This window comes from Lissotriton helveticus, chromosome 7 (assembly GCF_964261635.1).
Source record: "Lissotriton helveticus chromosome 7, aLisHel1.1, whole genome shotgun sequence".
Taxonomy (NCBI): domain Eukaryota; kingdom Metazoa; phylum Chordata; class Amphibia; order Caudata; family Salamandridae; genus Lissotriton; species Lissotriton helveticus.
The window spans coordinates 633,435,283-633,451,021 of record NC_136068.1 but is presented as its reverse complement, the minus strand read 5'-3'; the positions used below and the strand labels follow the sequence as shown (position 1 = coordinate 633,451,021).

The following is a 15,739-nucleotide window of genomic DNA, read 5'->3' as shown; positions in this document are numbered from 1 at the left end:
GCAGAACCCCATTCTCATCGCTCAGGAGAAGAAAACCCAGTACAAAGTTCTTCCCCAACTGGATCGGGGGTGGAGAGCTAACAGCACACTCTCATGACAAGGCCAAACCCAAAATAGCTTCCCATCAAGTCAACTACAAAGAATCGAGAATGGTCGGTAGGCGATTGGGTGGCTGTGAAAAAACCCACACTTGCAGGGATCACAAATCTAAGTTCTTTGAACCCAGAAGAATACTGGACATCAAAAACAACATGGTGGTCCTTGAGAATGGGCAAAACTGGAGCATGGACCGGTTGGCTAAATGCCTGAACCCAGAGGACACCGCTCATGAAAACTCTGTCACACATCCCAGGAGCAGTACCAGAAGACTTACTGTTTCACCCACATGGCATAGAGACTTTATTATGCAATAATGTTATACTTCTCTCTTCCATTGTTTATGGGGGGAACATGTGTTATAATTCCCTTACTTTTCTTGTTCTGCTTTATTATACTCCACTTCCCTTCTGTGGTCACTCCCTCTCTCCCTTCCACCCCCCTCTCCCTTTTCCACCCCTCAGAATGTTCTTACAGTTGAGCCAGAGGCTGCCTTAAAATGTTGACAAGGCAGCCTGACTGGCAGAGTTGGTAGTCGCTGGACCTGCAGCGCGACATGTTAGAGGTTCTTGAGTGGAGACTGTAATAAAGAGCGACATGAACTTCACCTACCTGTTCCAGACGTCTTTATAACACTCACCCCACTGCTCACTGTGATAGAAGCTCTTCGCTGGGTGGCCATGTAATGAGTGAAAAAACTGTGCCATTTGGCAACACTGCATTAGTTGGCAGAGCTGAAATGTATTGAGTCATTATCTCAAATGGGGTAACCCTATATAGTCAAACGGACCTGGGTATCATGTAGTACAGGAAAACAGTGGTCCTAGACTAATGTAACTAACAATTCAGACAACTTTTTTGTCTTCGGCACATGGAATCAAAGGCACATTGAGAAATGAATTACTTCAGGGAGCAAAAGAGGTTGATAAACCAAGTTTAATTATTTAACCATTGGGTATTATTGTAGATATACATTATGATTCACTACTTAAATGCAATCATATGGCTACACGGTTATCACAACAGAAAAAGAGCGTGAAAGGACGTGGCATAAACTGCGCTCGCTGTAGCTGTAGCGAGCGCGATTTATGCCACGTCCTGTCGGAAGGTCCACAGAACCACTAGTCTACTTATAAGAGACACGAAGGGATTCCTGATACTGTCCCCCCTTTTGCCAGACGCCGGCACCGTGTATTCGTTAGCGGCGGCTGTTTGGGAATGCCTTTTTCCCCTTCAATGACATATGCGTTGGAATAATGAGTCGTTTTATTTGAATGACCAATTTGGTTGGCACTCATCTGACTTTGGTTCTGATACCCCTCACCCCCGTCCTGAGGAAGACCCGCCGCTGAGGACCCCAATTACCCTTAAGCACCAGGGTCGAAACGTCGATGTCCCCGAATAGGCCTACACCTTACATCTGCCCCCCACACAAGATGCACAGATGATGGATACACTGTGACTAATAACAGTCTGAATAACGTTCTATATGCAATTGTGTATATGTGGGTAGGCCTGTGTTTTTCCAGGGAGACCGCCATATAATTCATGTTTGGCTTCCCTTTTTGTGTAAAACATATGAACAAGGACTTTTTATGCTGTCACTATTTTTTCCTTTTCTGGTTCATCCTTTCACCTGAGCACTACCTTTTTCACGCTCTTTTTCTGTTGTGATAACCGTGTAACCATATGATTGCATTTTAGTAGTGAATCATAATGTATATCTACAATAATACCCAATGGTTGAATAATTAAACTTGGTTTATCAACCTCTTTTGCTCCCTGAAGTAATTAGTTTCTCAATGTGACTTTGATTCCATGTGCCGAAGACAAAAAAGTTGTCTGAATTGTTAGTTACATTAGTCTAGGACCACTGTTTTCCTGTACGAAATGTATTGAGTGGCATATTATCAGGGCCACTGGAGTTATGCAATTGTGCGGCCACCTCGATTTTCGCATAATTATTAATTTGTCACATTTGTCACATATTCCATCATCTGCTGCATAATCAGCAGATTTTAACAAAAAAAGATCTGTTTAGAGCGCAAAAGGTTCAAAAGATACAAAAAAAACTCTGTGACACATGTAGCCGCGCAATGGAATCAAATCTGCAAACTTTGACTAGTAACCTATCTGTAGCTTATTGCTGTATTTGGCTGTTAATCTGGTACTAAAGAAGCGCAACTAATGCCCAGACAGTGTTATCAAGTTAAAATATGACAAAATAATGATGCCTTTCCCTGCAACGTCGACTGCATAATTTGGCCTTCTCCTGCCTCATAATTCCAGTGGCCTTACATATTATTCAGAGTTACATATATAACGTGGTTCCAGGGCCCAGAAACCAAACAGAGCCAGTCTGTATGTTTGGAGCAATTTGGCACACAACTTTTTATCCACCGATACCATTCTAAGTAGTGATATATGTCACTGCCAGTTCCAGCATTCTCCTTTCGCGCCATGCGACTTTGCTGTGCACGTGTGATAGACCTTTGCACACGTGCCTGTGTTGGTGATTTCTTACAGAAGGTGCCACAATATGTATTAGCTCGATTATTAGGATCTATATGTGATGGGACTGGGCATTTAAATTTTGAGCCGTAGTTATTAAAGGAAACTTTGTTTTACAATCAACAGACGCGCCTGATGGCCATTCACAGTCACAGACCTTTAACAAAATATTTTTGCAGTGATTGTGTGTCTGCAATGATGGTGTTTGGGCCTCGGCAGTGCTACTCTTTCTGTCTGGGTCTGCTGTGATTAGCTGAATCCTGTCCTCCATTGCTCGAGCCATGCAATGACGTCATCCCTTGGCGGGAAAGACTGCCCTTCTCTAACAATGACTCTTTGTGACGTCACGCATGTCGCTCTGGGATCATTTGGTTTTGCCTGAGCGGGATGCACAGTGTGCCACGTAATGGCGGGCTCAGTCCTTTCTTTGACTTGTAAATCCCTCTGTCTGACCTCGCTCTTCACCCTGCCACCTCTCTACTGCCTCTCCAGTCCTGGGTGCTCCCCAGCCCTCCCACAATGGCCGCGGACATGGACCCTTCTTCTGTTTCTCGCGCTTTGCCTGCACGTGGGTAAGTTTTCTAACTCACGTCCGCATTGGTTTCCCCCTCTCTGGGTGGAGCCGCAGACTCTGGGGCGGCCATTGGTATCCTGGGATGTCAGGACTGTACATGACACTGACTGAACCCAGTCTCTGTACGATCGTCCCACCCTCTCGCAGGTGCCATGCTGCTGCAGAAGAGGGAGGCTCGGGGGTTTTGAGCTCTTGAGGCCTCCACTCTATCTACTAACGCAGCTTAGGCTGTAGTGGGACAATGCTCCCATCTGTGAAACTTATGATCTCATTCAGAGGACAGTATTGCTTTATTCTCAAAGACCTCATTCCCTCCAGTGGAACCTCACCACAGCAGCCAAGCCTCAGTACCCCAATCTCTCTTAAAAGAGTCTCACTTTTTTGGGACCATAGTTGATTTTTGGCCAGAATTAGCTGTCCCAATAGCCTTAAAGGAACATCACACCTATAGGCAAAGTATCATTCCAGGTTATCTTCAGTGACCCCCAAACTTTAATAGAGTCTCAAACCTTGGAGCACTGTCTCACTAGTACGTCACTGATCTCATGAGCATGAACAGAGTCGCACACCTTGCAGCATTGTCTCATAGTACTTAAGTGATCTCATACGCATTAACAGAGTCTCACACCTTGGAGCACCAACTCACTAGTACGTCAGTGATCTCAAACAGAGTCCCATACCTTGCAGCACTATCTGGCAAATCTTAGCAATCGCATCAATTTTCTAACAGCCTTGAGTAATCTCACTCCTGCTCAGCTTTTATTGCTGAAGAGACCTTAAAGAAGTCTCACACCTGGCAATAGTCTCACTCCTTGAGTTATTCTAGAGACCAGTAAACTTAACTAGATATTCAGAACTTGGAGCACAATCTCAGCACTTCTTCAGTGATCCCACTGAGCTTTATTGAGCCTCATGCCGGGGAACAGTTGCACTCCTGAACAGCCATCTTGATTTTAAGCAGTCTTATTCCTGCACTGCCTTAATGGCCCCTTAGATAGTGCTTGATTTGTATTGGGGGATGCAGGTGGTGAGCACCGGCACTTATTTTTGGGAACCATGGTTCACTTTCCAGCATCATAATATGACTCAGAGCAAGCGGGAGAGACGATTCAGGAAAGGGAGAAAGATGGAAGAAAGGAAGGATAGAAATAGAGTGAGAAAGGAAGTGTAGGGTGATGGAAGATAGCAGCATGCAGTAGAATCAAGATAAGGCAACACTGGGATTCGTCAACCCTGCCATTCGACAGCACGGAAAGCAGACTCCTAACAATTTTTTTTTTTCTGCACTTTCTTCATTGCTTAAGCCTTTAGAAGAGGTCTCTCTCTTGGTACATAGTCTCACTTCTGACCAGCCATTGATAAATGCTAACAACGTTGCGCTCAGTCTCACTCCTATCAAGGCCTATTACACTTCAACGACATCTCTGATTCCTGTCTCACTTTTACCTCGTTATCACCATAGACTTCACTAGGGTGTCATTCCTTGGTGCCTTGTCCTCACTCCAGCTGCTGTGCCTAACTAGATGCATGAAAACAATTTCTCTCTTAACCATTTTTTGAAAGCATCATTTGATGGCGTTTCATGGCTCATTCTCACTCTTGTCTCAGCTATCCCAGTGACTTTATTGAGGTCTTGCACAAAAGGGATGATGCTTCTTTCCTTTAAGTAAGTATTTCTGGTGTAACTCCCCCCGCTGAAGAGACCATACCTATGCTATGTTATAGGTGGCTTTTAAAGGACCTGTGCCCCAATAAGGCTTTATGGTGCTGGACAGAACAATCTCAAACTGAAGGTGTTGCACATCTCCTTCTTAGCCCAGTTGAGAAAGCGGTCAGGTTTCTACTATTTGTCAGACGAATGTGAGAAGAGATAGAGGAGTAAAATGGAAGTGAACTCCAAAACTCTGGAGCAAGCACAGAGAAGAGAAGGCTTGCCCACCAACACTGCAAAATGTAAGTGTAACCAATTACAGCAGATGAGTTAACACAAGACCTGCCAGGGTCATATTTCTTGAATAATAAATAATAATAATAAATAATAGCAGGGAAATTAAATGGTTTGCTCTACACAGCAGCTGGTCCTTTAAACCAATCCAATGTGAGCCAGACAGCAGATGCCTCATAAAGAAATGATGTGGCCAAGGACAGAAGCTTGAGTCTACTGGTGGCTACTGGCCATTGGATTTGAGGGACATTGGTACATTGATCAGAATTGGTCAGTTAACTTGTAAGACATCTTGAAGGAAGCCTCTCCCGTATTACCAAAGATGGACATTGTCTCTAGAATATTGTCTATGGAATAAATAAAGGGGCTTATGGGTAGACGAGGACCAGGATGAAAGAAAGGTGGCTGTGGTGTCTATGCCTTCTTTTCTTCAGTAGCTGGTTTACATTGGATTCAGTGAATTGTGGGGCAATTCGCCACACTTTGAATGGAGCTTTTCCAGGATCTTGAAAACAGGATGACTGACAGTAAAATAGATGTGAGGGTCATAGTGGCCAAAAACATCCCCCTTTATTTTTTTTTATCATACCTACCAATAAAGGAAAATCCCATAGGTTTACTCTAAAATATTTTTATCCTGATCCTCACAGTTATCGAGGAATTAAAACTCTATTTGTGGCAGCATTGTGTTAGACTAAGGTATCCTGGTATTTTCCCCAAATCACTGCAAAGTCCCAGATTGCTCATGCATAAGCTTAGCAAAAGGTGATAGCTTGTTTTTCATTCTACTTACCTAAGACATTGTCCCAGCCACTGCAGATACAGGAACACAATCAGAAGATTGTTCATAGTCAAGAGTACCATGAACCAGGCCCCAAAGTGACAGGCATAGATCATACATTGATATATACAACCGCAGCTTTGCCCCACCCCTGGGTCTCTGATTGATGGTCATAGGTTGCCCTGATGGATTACCTCTCATACAGAGCCAACGCTGCCTGCAGGTGCTTGACACCATCACAGAACCTCTCATGAATTAGGCCACATAGGAGCACTCAAGGACGGGGGCGGCTCCTCCACTATGGCAGAGGAGCATCGCCCCACTGGCTCAGAGCCAGCTTCTGAAAAATAAAACAATATTCTATATTTTTTTTATTCTTCACCTGCTGGCTGAGCCAGCATGTGTAGGGAGGGACAGGGCTGAGCCTTGGGAGGGGGGAGGAGGACTGGTTGGTGCACTTCTAAGTGCACATGTGTATTAGGCCGGCCAAACACACATGCACACTTAGGTTTCTCCAACACAGCTGTATTGACCAGCCAGGTTGTAGAAACAGCCCAAACTCCCTGTGCCTGAGTGAAGCTGCAAACCAGACCCCTAAGTCCAATCCCTGCGCTGCTTTCATAGCATGAGAGCAGCGCAGGATTGCACCAGGAGTCTGTGATGCTGTCCCAGTGTCTGCCGGGACCAGGAAGAATACTGAGGCGCGACGCTGAAGGCGGCTGGCAACTTCAGGTAAGTCTTCCTTTTTTTATTATGAAGCCCCCCCCCCTTGCTTCTCCCCCGCCCCCTCCACCCACTCACCACTTTTTGTTTTGTGGCGGCCGCCACTGCTAAAGGATACCCAGGTGATGGACATGGGCACCAGACTTCCTGACTGGCCTGAGACCACACCCATGGCACACCTAAATGGACGCTGTGAGTGGCTACAGCTCTGGCATCATGCCCACAGGCAGTATGCTTCTACTTTTCCCCTTTTGGGGAGCACAGCCAGGCAGTGGGCCACGTTAGCACAATGGGGCACCTGCACAGCAGGGGAGTGGTGTACATCTCCATAGTGGACACTGACTGACTGGCTTGCAGGCACTCACCAGCTGGAGCTTTCTCCTATTGCCCAATGGGATACATGACTGCCTCGAGCCACTGATATTCATTCGTTTCTGAGGTGAACGGTGATTGTTACTGCTTGTATCCATTTATATTCATTATTAACTATAAGAGCAACAATAGCTCCAGGCAGTAATGACCATCAATGATCTTTGATGGTCATTATTGCCTGGAGCTATTGATGCTCATAATTGTAAAGGCCATTTATACTCTCTGCTCCCTGCCCTGGATGCCTTGGTGCTCAATACTACCTAGGGTCACTGATGATATTTACTACTGGAAACTGTTGTAATTAATTACAGCTTGTATCCTTTGATGATGATTACTGCATGGTGCTAAGAAAGCTTATGACTTCATGGTAACCACCGTTGTTCATTAACTCATTAATAAAGACGCTCTTTGATGCTTTAATGCTTTGTACTTCCTGAGGTAATTGATGTTGACTACTGCTTGTGATCATGGATGCTCCTTCCTTCCTGGGGCCACCTATGATTACTATTTGCTGTTGCCGTTCAATACTACCTGGGCCAAAGAGGCTTATTCACTAAGGTCATTCATGGGCATTGCTAGCTGGCATCACTGAGGCTTGATAATTCCTGAGCCATTGAGACAAATGATTGGTAGGACATTTAGCTCATGACAGAAAGTGGTTCGTGTACATGGGTGTCTTTAGGCTGGTGGGCCTGGGTGTATTGTTTGAAGGTGTGGTCTGTGTATTTGGGTGTTTTTAGAGGTATAGTCTGTGTGTATTTAGATACTTTTTGGAACACATAGCTCTGTCTACATATGTGTATGAGTATATGATCTATGTCAATGTCTGCGTGCATAGGTACCGCTCAGCCCTCCACAGGGCTTGTTCGCCCCACTCACTGCTGCCGCTCCTGCCTGCCTTTGCCGCCTCCTGCCTGCAGATTCCTTCGCTCGCTGCCCGCTGCTCCTGGGAATTTCCCGCTGCTCCTGGGAATTTCCCGCTGCCCGCTGCTTCTTGGAATTTCACCACCCAGCTGCTCCTCCCTCCCGGCTCCTTACTTATGAAGCCCCCAGAGCGACCGCGCAGCGGACGCGTGCAGCGGGAGCGCCGAAGGTGCGCCAAAGGTAAGCCCGTCTGCGCCCATCCGCGCCTGGCCCGCGCCCAGCGCCAGGACCCCTGGCCCTCCCCGCCGAGGCAAGATGACCCGACTGACCTACGACGCCGCCACTCTCAACGCACTCAATGCCGGCCGGACCCACGCCTGCTGCCGAGCCACCCCGAGACGCACCCACGGACCCTTCACCTGCTGCACCTGCAAGTTCACCTGCCTCCGAACCTGCCCCGCACCCGCCAAGACAAACACCAGCAGCAACCACCTCAAGTGCATCCTGATCAACACCCGCTCCGTCCACAGACACGCCGTGGAACTCTGGAACCTCCTCGACGCTACATCACCGGACGTCGCCTTCCTCACGGAAACCTGGATGAACGCCTCCTCTGCACCCAACATCGCCATCGCCATCGCCATCCCTGACGGGTACAATATCATCAGGAGGGACCGCATCAACCAGACCGGAGGTGGCATCGCCATCGTCCACAGGAACACCATCCGCATCACGACCGACGCCAACGACTCCTTCGCCGCAGCCGAACATCTCCACTTCCAGATTCACACCGACCCTAAGACGACCCTCAGAGGCACCCTCGTCTACAGACCCCCGGGACCACACACACAATTCAGCGAAGACATCACAGACTTCATCAGCCCGCACGCCCTCCCCTCCACTGACTACATCCTCCTCGGGGACCTCAACTTCCACCTGGAGAACAACAAGGACCGCAACACCACCGCCCTGCTGGAAAACCTCGCCAACCTCGGACTCAAGCAACTGGTCAACACCCCCACCCACTATGCCGGCCACACGCTTGATCCCGTCTTCTCTTCCAGCAAGTACATCACCTTTAGCCACGCCACCGGACTCCACTGGACCGACCACAGCTGCGTCCACTTCAGCTTCAAAAGATCCACAACCCACCACCACCCGCAACAGGTACCTCACAGGAATTGGAGCAAGATCACTGCAGACCAGCTCACCACCTCCCTCAGCCAGAGCCCACCCGCCACCACAACGGACCCCAACGAAGCAGCCCGCAACTTCACACAGTGGCTGACCGCCTGCGCCGACGACCTCGCGCCACTAAAGAACCCTCCCAGCAGACCCAGAAGCAAGAAGGCATCCTGGTTGACCGACGACCTCAAGGACTCCAAGAAGACCTGCCGCACCCTCGAGAAAGCCTGGCTCCTCGACCGGATCACCGACAACATGACCGCCCTCAAACACGCTACCCGCAAGCACCACCAGCTCATCCGCACCACCAAGAAGAAATCCCTGAAGGAACGACTGGACAACAACGCCCATGACAGCAAAGAGCTCTTCACTATCGTCAAGGAGTTCTCCAACCCCAGCACCGGCACCAACGACATCACTCCGTCACAAGACCTCTCCGACTCCCTCGCCTCGTTCTTCCACCGCAAGATCGCCGACATCCACAACAGCTTCGGCGCCCCACCCACGCACCCAACCGTCGAACCAACGCCCCCCACCGCCACCCTTCGCACCTGGACCACGGTGACCACCGAAGACACAGCCCGCACGATGAACACCATCCACTCCGGATCACCGACCGACCCCTGCCCACACCACGTCTTCAACAAGGCCGACTCCACCATCGCACCCCAACTCCGGAACATCATCAACGCCTCCTTCAACACCGCCACCTTCCCGGAGAGCTGGAAGCACGCCGAGATCAGCGCCCTCCTGAAGAAACCTACAGCGGACCCCACCGATCTCAAAAACGTCCGCCCCATCTTGCTCCTCCCTTTTCCTGCTAAAGTCATCGAGAAGATCGTCAACAGACAGCTGACCGCCTTCCTCGAGACAAACGGATCCCTCGACCCCTCGCAGTCCGGCTTCAGAGCCAACCACAGCACCGAGACCACCCTCATCGCAGCCACCGACGACATCCGGACCCTGCTCGACAAGGGGGAAACAGTGGCCCTCATCCTCCTGGACCTCTCCGCTGCGTTCGACACGGTCTGCCACCGCACCCTAGTCCAGCGCCTCAGCAACATCGGTATCCAAGAGAAGGCACTGGAGTGGATCATCTCGTTCCTCGCCGGAAGAACACAAAGAGTCCGCCTCCCCCGTTTCGCTCCGAGGCCACCGCAGTCATCTGCGGCGTCCCGCAAGGATCTTCACTCAGCCCCACCCTCTTTAACATCTACATGAGACCTCTCGCAGCCATCGCACGCCAGCACAACCTCAACATCATCTCTTACGCCGACGACACCCAGCTGATCCTCTCCCTCACCAGAGACCCCGACACCGCCAGAACCTGCCTACACGAAGGGATGAAAGACGTCGCCGAGTGGATGAAGGACAGCCGCCTGAAAATGAACTCGGACAAGACGGAAGTCCTCATCCTGGGATCTTCGCCCTCCACCTGGGACGACTCCTGGTGGCCCCCAGCCCTGGGCACCGCACCCAAGCCAACCGACCACGCACGCAACCTGGGCTTCATCCTGGACCCCTCCCTCTCGATGACCAGACAAGTCAACGCCGTCTCCTCATCGTGCTTCAACACCCTGCGTGTGCTTCGCAAGATCTTCCGCTGGATCCCGACCGAGCCCAGGAAGACTGTCACCCAGGCACTCGTCACCAGCTGACTGGACTACGGAAACGCCCTCTACGCCGGAACCACAGCCAAGCTACAGAAAAGACTCCAGGGCATCCAGAACGCCTCCGCCTGACTCATCCTGGATGTCCCCCGACGCAGCCACATCTCCAGCCACCTGAGGAACCTGCACTGGCTCCCCGTCGACAAGAGGATCACGTTCCGTCTCCTCACCCACGCACACAAGTCTCTCCACGACCTGGGCCCCAAGTACCTCAACGACCGCCTGACCTTCTACACGCCCACCCGCCAGCTACGGTCCACCAGCCTCGCCCTCGCAGCCGTACCACGCATCCGAAGAGCCACCGCCGGAGGAAGATCCTTCTCTTAGCTGGCTGCCAAGACTTGGAACTCCCTCCCCATCCACCTTCGGCTGACCCAGGACCATCTCGCCTTCAGGAAACAACTCAAGACCTGGCTGTTCGAGCAGTAGCATACCACTCCCCCCAAGCGCCTTGAGACCCTCCCGGGTGAGTAGTGCGCTATACAAATGGCATGATTGATTGATTGATTGATTGATAGGTATTGTGTGTCTGTATGCATGTATGCAGATAATATGCACAAGTTAAAACTATTGGCTCTGCCGGTTCTTGTTCAAACTTGTTATAACTGAAGAGTTCTCTGTAAGATAGAACTAACAGGTTCCACATCTAGTAAGCTAGCTTAGTGGGCAAATATGTCTGCTGCGGATATTTGTGCATATTTTACATGCCAGAGGGTCCAATTCTAGTAGGAAAACTCAGTGTATTACTTTGCCATTTTCAAAAAGTCTGTATCTAGAAGCGATAGACTAACCATACATTTATCCTTTAAAAGGATTAGTTCCTGTCTTATGTGTGATTTGCAGTTTATAAAGTTCCTAGTTGCCCCTGTGAGTTTTGCCGGTGCCCAAAATGGCACATGAATAAAATGAGAACTTACCTACCAGCTCCTTGCCTCAGCAGGGGGGGATCCCTCCATTTTGAGACAAAGGTTTAAATTGGTGACTACCATTCATTCTTTAAATGTTTCTTTCATCTCTCCTCATGTCAGTTATCTACAGCAGTTTGCTTTGTTCCTTCAGCTCTTCCACTCTCTCCTTTTCAGTCTCCTTGATGTCTCACTGCATGTTTCCTCCCTCCTACAGGTGGTGCCCTTATTTGTTTTGGCTGCGAGCGAGATTTCTGCATACGGAACAAGTGTGCACCCAGAGAGACTCACTGCATGACCTTTAGAGACTTTGCCGGTGAGTGGACGGGCACTCACCTACTTCTCAGCTCATTTTCAGTTCATGAATTGGGGCCGTACAGAAATCTGGAGATGTCCTAAGCGAAGGGGAAAACTTAATGGGCTGTGCAAATAGGCAGACATTGTTGGCTACCACCAGCCTGTAATGTGGGGGTTTGGGGTATGACACTATGTGTGTAGGCCTCTAACTTTTGTGTTCTCCAAACACACCCACGCCACGCATACTCAGGGTCTGTGCTGGAGTTCTGAGTGACCCTGCACCCTTTATTTATAGCCGAAGGGCCCGCCCGGCCCCTGTGGTTATGGTGGATACATTGTCGAGTAGTGGCCGGTTTGCTCACTGCATCCCTTCTAACCACGAGAGAACGCATAACAGCACAATTCAACACAAGTAAACATAGCAGTAATACACGATACACAAATGCAAAAGTTCGCCCGTGTGGGATGGTGGTACGTGATCGGTAATATCCCCCCCCCCTATATCCTTAGTAGACAAAGTCCTTTAAGCGTTGGTTCAGTCGTAGATGAGGTCTCAGCTGATACGGGTGTCCTCTCGCCGTTTCGGATTATTTCTCGGCACAAGCCCCCCTCCCAAAGTCTCCAGTCCTGGCCTGCCCAGTGCCGGTTAATCTTCTTCCCCCAGTTCATATTCATCTCCTTCATTGGCATCCTGCTCACTGACCACGCCCGGGGGCTTTCTGCTCTTGTCTCTTCTCCTGCCCTTTCCCTCAACTCTTGCGGGCTCTTCATCTTCTTGAACCAGGATGCATTTCGTGACACCATGACGTTACCCTTTTTTGCCGTGACTATAATTCCTTTAATTACCAACTATTTTCCATGTCTCTCTTTCAAAAGGTGTCCTGTTCTTCCACCCCAGATGTCTGTCCTTGACTACTACAGCATCTCCTAGTCTCAAGCTCAACTCTTGGGCATTCTTCTATTTTTCGTGGCTCACTCATTGGTAGCTTGTTTCCGGTCCAGGGAAGACATGGCTTGGCAGTTCGGGCTGGACTGTTCCCATGAGGCACAGGGTCAGACTGATTTGCATATAGCCATGTCTGAACTGGGGTGGCAGAGTGGGCTAAAGAACGGTGATGGATTAAACCCAGATCTTTTGACTGGGTGTGAGTGTTTGATTGATTCAGATGCTCCGTCCATCACCACCCCCTTTTGTACCACTTTTGGCCACCATAAGTGTGGCAGGGTATGCTCAGACGTGAGTCCCTTGCTCACTTTGCCACTGGATTCAAGCAAGCCGGGCTGAAGACGGCTGGAATGCCAGAAACCGGTCCTCGGAAGCTTGTTTCCGGTCCAGGGAAGACATGGCTTGGCAGTTCGGGCTGGACTGTTCCCATGAGGCACAGGGTCAGACTGATTTGCATATAGCCATGTCTGAACTGGGGTGGCAGAGTGGGCTAAAGAACGGTGATGGATTAAACCCAGATCTTTTGACTGGGTGTGAGTGTTTGATTGATTCAGATGCTCCGTCCATCACCACCCCCTTTTGTACCGCTTTTGTCCGCCATAAGTGTGGCAGGGTATGCTCAGACGTGAGTCCCTTGCTCACTTTGCCACTGGATTCAAGCAAGCCGGGCTGAAGACGGCTGGAATGCCAGAAACCGGTCCTCGGAAGCTTGTTTCCGGTCCAGGGAAGACATGGCTTGGCAGTTCGGGCTGGATTGTTCCCATGAGGCACAGGGTCAGACTGATTTGCATATAGCCATGTCTGAACTGGGGTGGCAGAGTGGGCTAAAGAACGGTGATGGATTAAACCCAGATCTTTTGACTGGGTGTGAGTGTTTGATTGATTCAGATGCTCCGTCCATCACCACCCCCTTTTGTACCGCTTTTGGCCGCCATAAGTGTGGCAGGGTATGCTCAGACGTGAGTCCCTTGCTCACTTTGCCACTGGATTCAAGCAAGCCGGGCTGAAGACGGCTGGAATGCCAGAAACCGGTCCTCGGAAGCTTGTTTCCGGTCCAGGGAAGACATGGCTTGGCAGTTCGGGCTGGACTGTTCCCATGAGGCACAGGGTCAGACTGATTTGCATATAGCCATATCTGAACTGGGGTGGCAGAGTGGGCTAAAGAACGGTGATGGATTAAACCCAGATCTTTTGACTGGGTGTGAGTGTTTGATTGATTCAGATGCTCCGTCCATCACCACCCCCTTTTGTACCGCTTTTGGCCGCCATAAGTGTGGCAGGGTATGCTCAGACGTGAGTCCCTTGCTCACTTTGCCACTGGATTCAAGCAAGCCGGGCTGAAGACGGCTGGAATGCCAGAAACCGGTCCTCGGAAGCTTGTTTCCGGTCCAGGGAAGACATGGCTTGGCAGTTCGGGCTGGACTGTTCCCATGAGGCACAGGGTCAGACTGATTTCCATATAGCCATGTCTGAACTGGGGTGGCAGAGTGGGCTAAAGAACGGTGATGGATTAAACCCAGATCTTTTGACTGGGTGTGAGTGTTTGATTGATTCAGATGCTCCGTCCATCACCACCCCCTTTTGTACCGCTTTTGGCCGCCATAAGTGTGGCAGGGTATGCTCAGACATGAGTCCCTTGCTCACTTTGCCACTGGATTCAAGCAAGCCGGGCTGAAGACGGCTGGAATGCCAGAAACCGGTCCCCGGAAGCTTGTTTCCGGTCCAGGGAAGACATGGCTTGGCAGTTCGGGCTGGACTGTTCCCATGAGGCACAGGGTCAGACTGATTTGCATATAGCCATGTCTGAACTGGGGTGGCAGAGTGGGCTAAATAACGGTGATGGATTAAACCCAGATCTTTTGACTGGGTGTGAGTGTTTGATTGATTCAGATGCTCCGTCCATCACCACCCCCTTTTGTACCGCTTTTGGCCGCCATGAGTGTGGCAGGGTTTGCTCAGACGTGAGTCCCTTGCTCACTTTGCCACTGGATTCAAGCAAGCCGGGCTAAAGACGGCTGGAATGCCAGAAACCGAACCTCGGAAGCTTGTTTCCGGTCCAGGGAAGACATGGCTTGGCAGTTCGGGCTGGACTGTTCCCATGAGGCACATGGTCAGACTGATTTGCATATAGCCATGTCTGAACTGGGGTGGCAGAGTGGGCTAAAGAACGGTGATGGATTAAACCCAGATCTTTTGACTGGGTGTGAGTGTTTGATTGATTCAGATGCTCCGTCCATCACCACCCCCTTTTGTACTGCCCTCATCAATCAGCAGCTGATGATAACCAGAGTTCAGGACCACCTTAGAAAACCACTTGGCTTCATTGATGTCTGTCACAATCTCTTCGATTTTCAGGGTGATGTGCCTTTCCCTTTTTATCGCCTTATTTGGCAGGTGCATGTCCACACACAACCTTATGGCCTCGGGCTGCTTAAGTGTGGGAGCTATGATGAGAGGAGATACCCACGGTGTCGACCCTGACACCTTCTCAATGACACCTTCCTTCTCTAGTCGGTCCAACTCTGCTTCGACGAGAGGTCGTAGGTGAAATGGCACTCTTTGGTGTCTCAGTGCCACCGGTCTCACTGTTTTGTTGATGTGCAACTTGACTTTGACCCCCTTCAGGCATCCCAGGCCCTCAAACAAGTATGGAAACTCCCCCATGATCTATTCTGCGTGATACTGATGTACTTACCTTGCGAATAGTACTAGCCCCAGATCTTCAACCTTTTGACAGCGTAGCAGCATGCCTGCGCTTTCCTTCGTGACACAGAATTTGGTCCGTAGCTCCGTGGATCCATTTCGCACTTCCACCTCTATGAGTCCTTTTAGAGGTATGGGACTGGCCCCTCCATAGTTATATATTTTGG

The 15,739-nt window shown here is 49.9% G+C and overlaps 1 long non-coding RNA gene across 2 annotated transcripts in view; it reads left to right on the top strand.

Moving 5' to 3' along the window:
* Positions 1 to 2,989: 2,989 nt before the first annotated feature.
* LOC144766936 (uncharacterized) overlaps positions 2,990 to 15,739 on the top strand; it is a 43,530-nt gene continuing 30,780 nt past the window's right edge. For both annotated transcript variants that reach the window (XR_013597989.1, XR_013597990.1), the window contains exons 1-2: positions 2,990 to 3,179; positions 11,844 to 11,942. This is a non-coding gene — a long non-coding RNA (uncharacterized LOC144766936). The remainder of the gene's footprint in view (positions 3,180 to 11,843; positions 11,943 to 15,739) is intronic.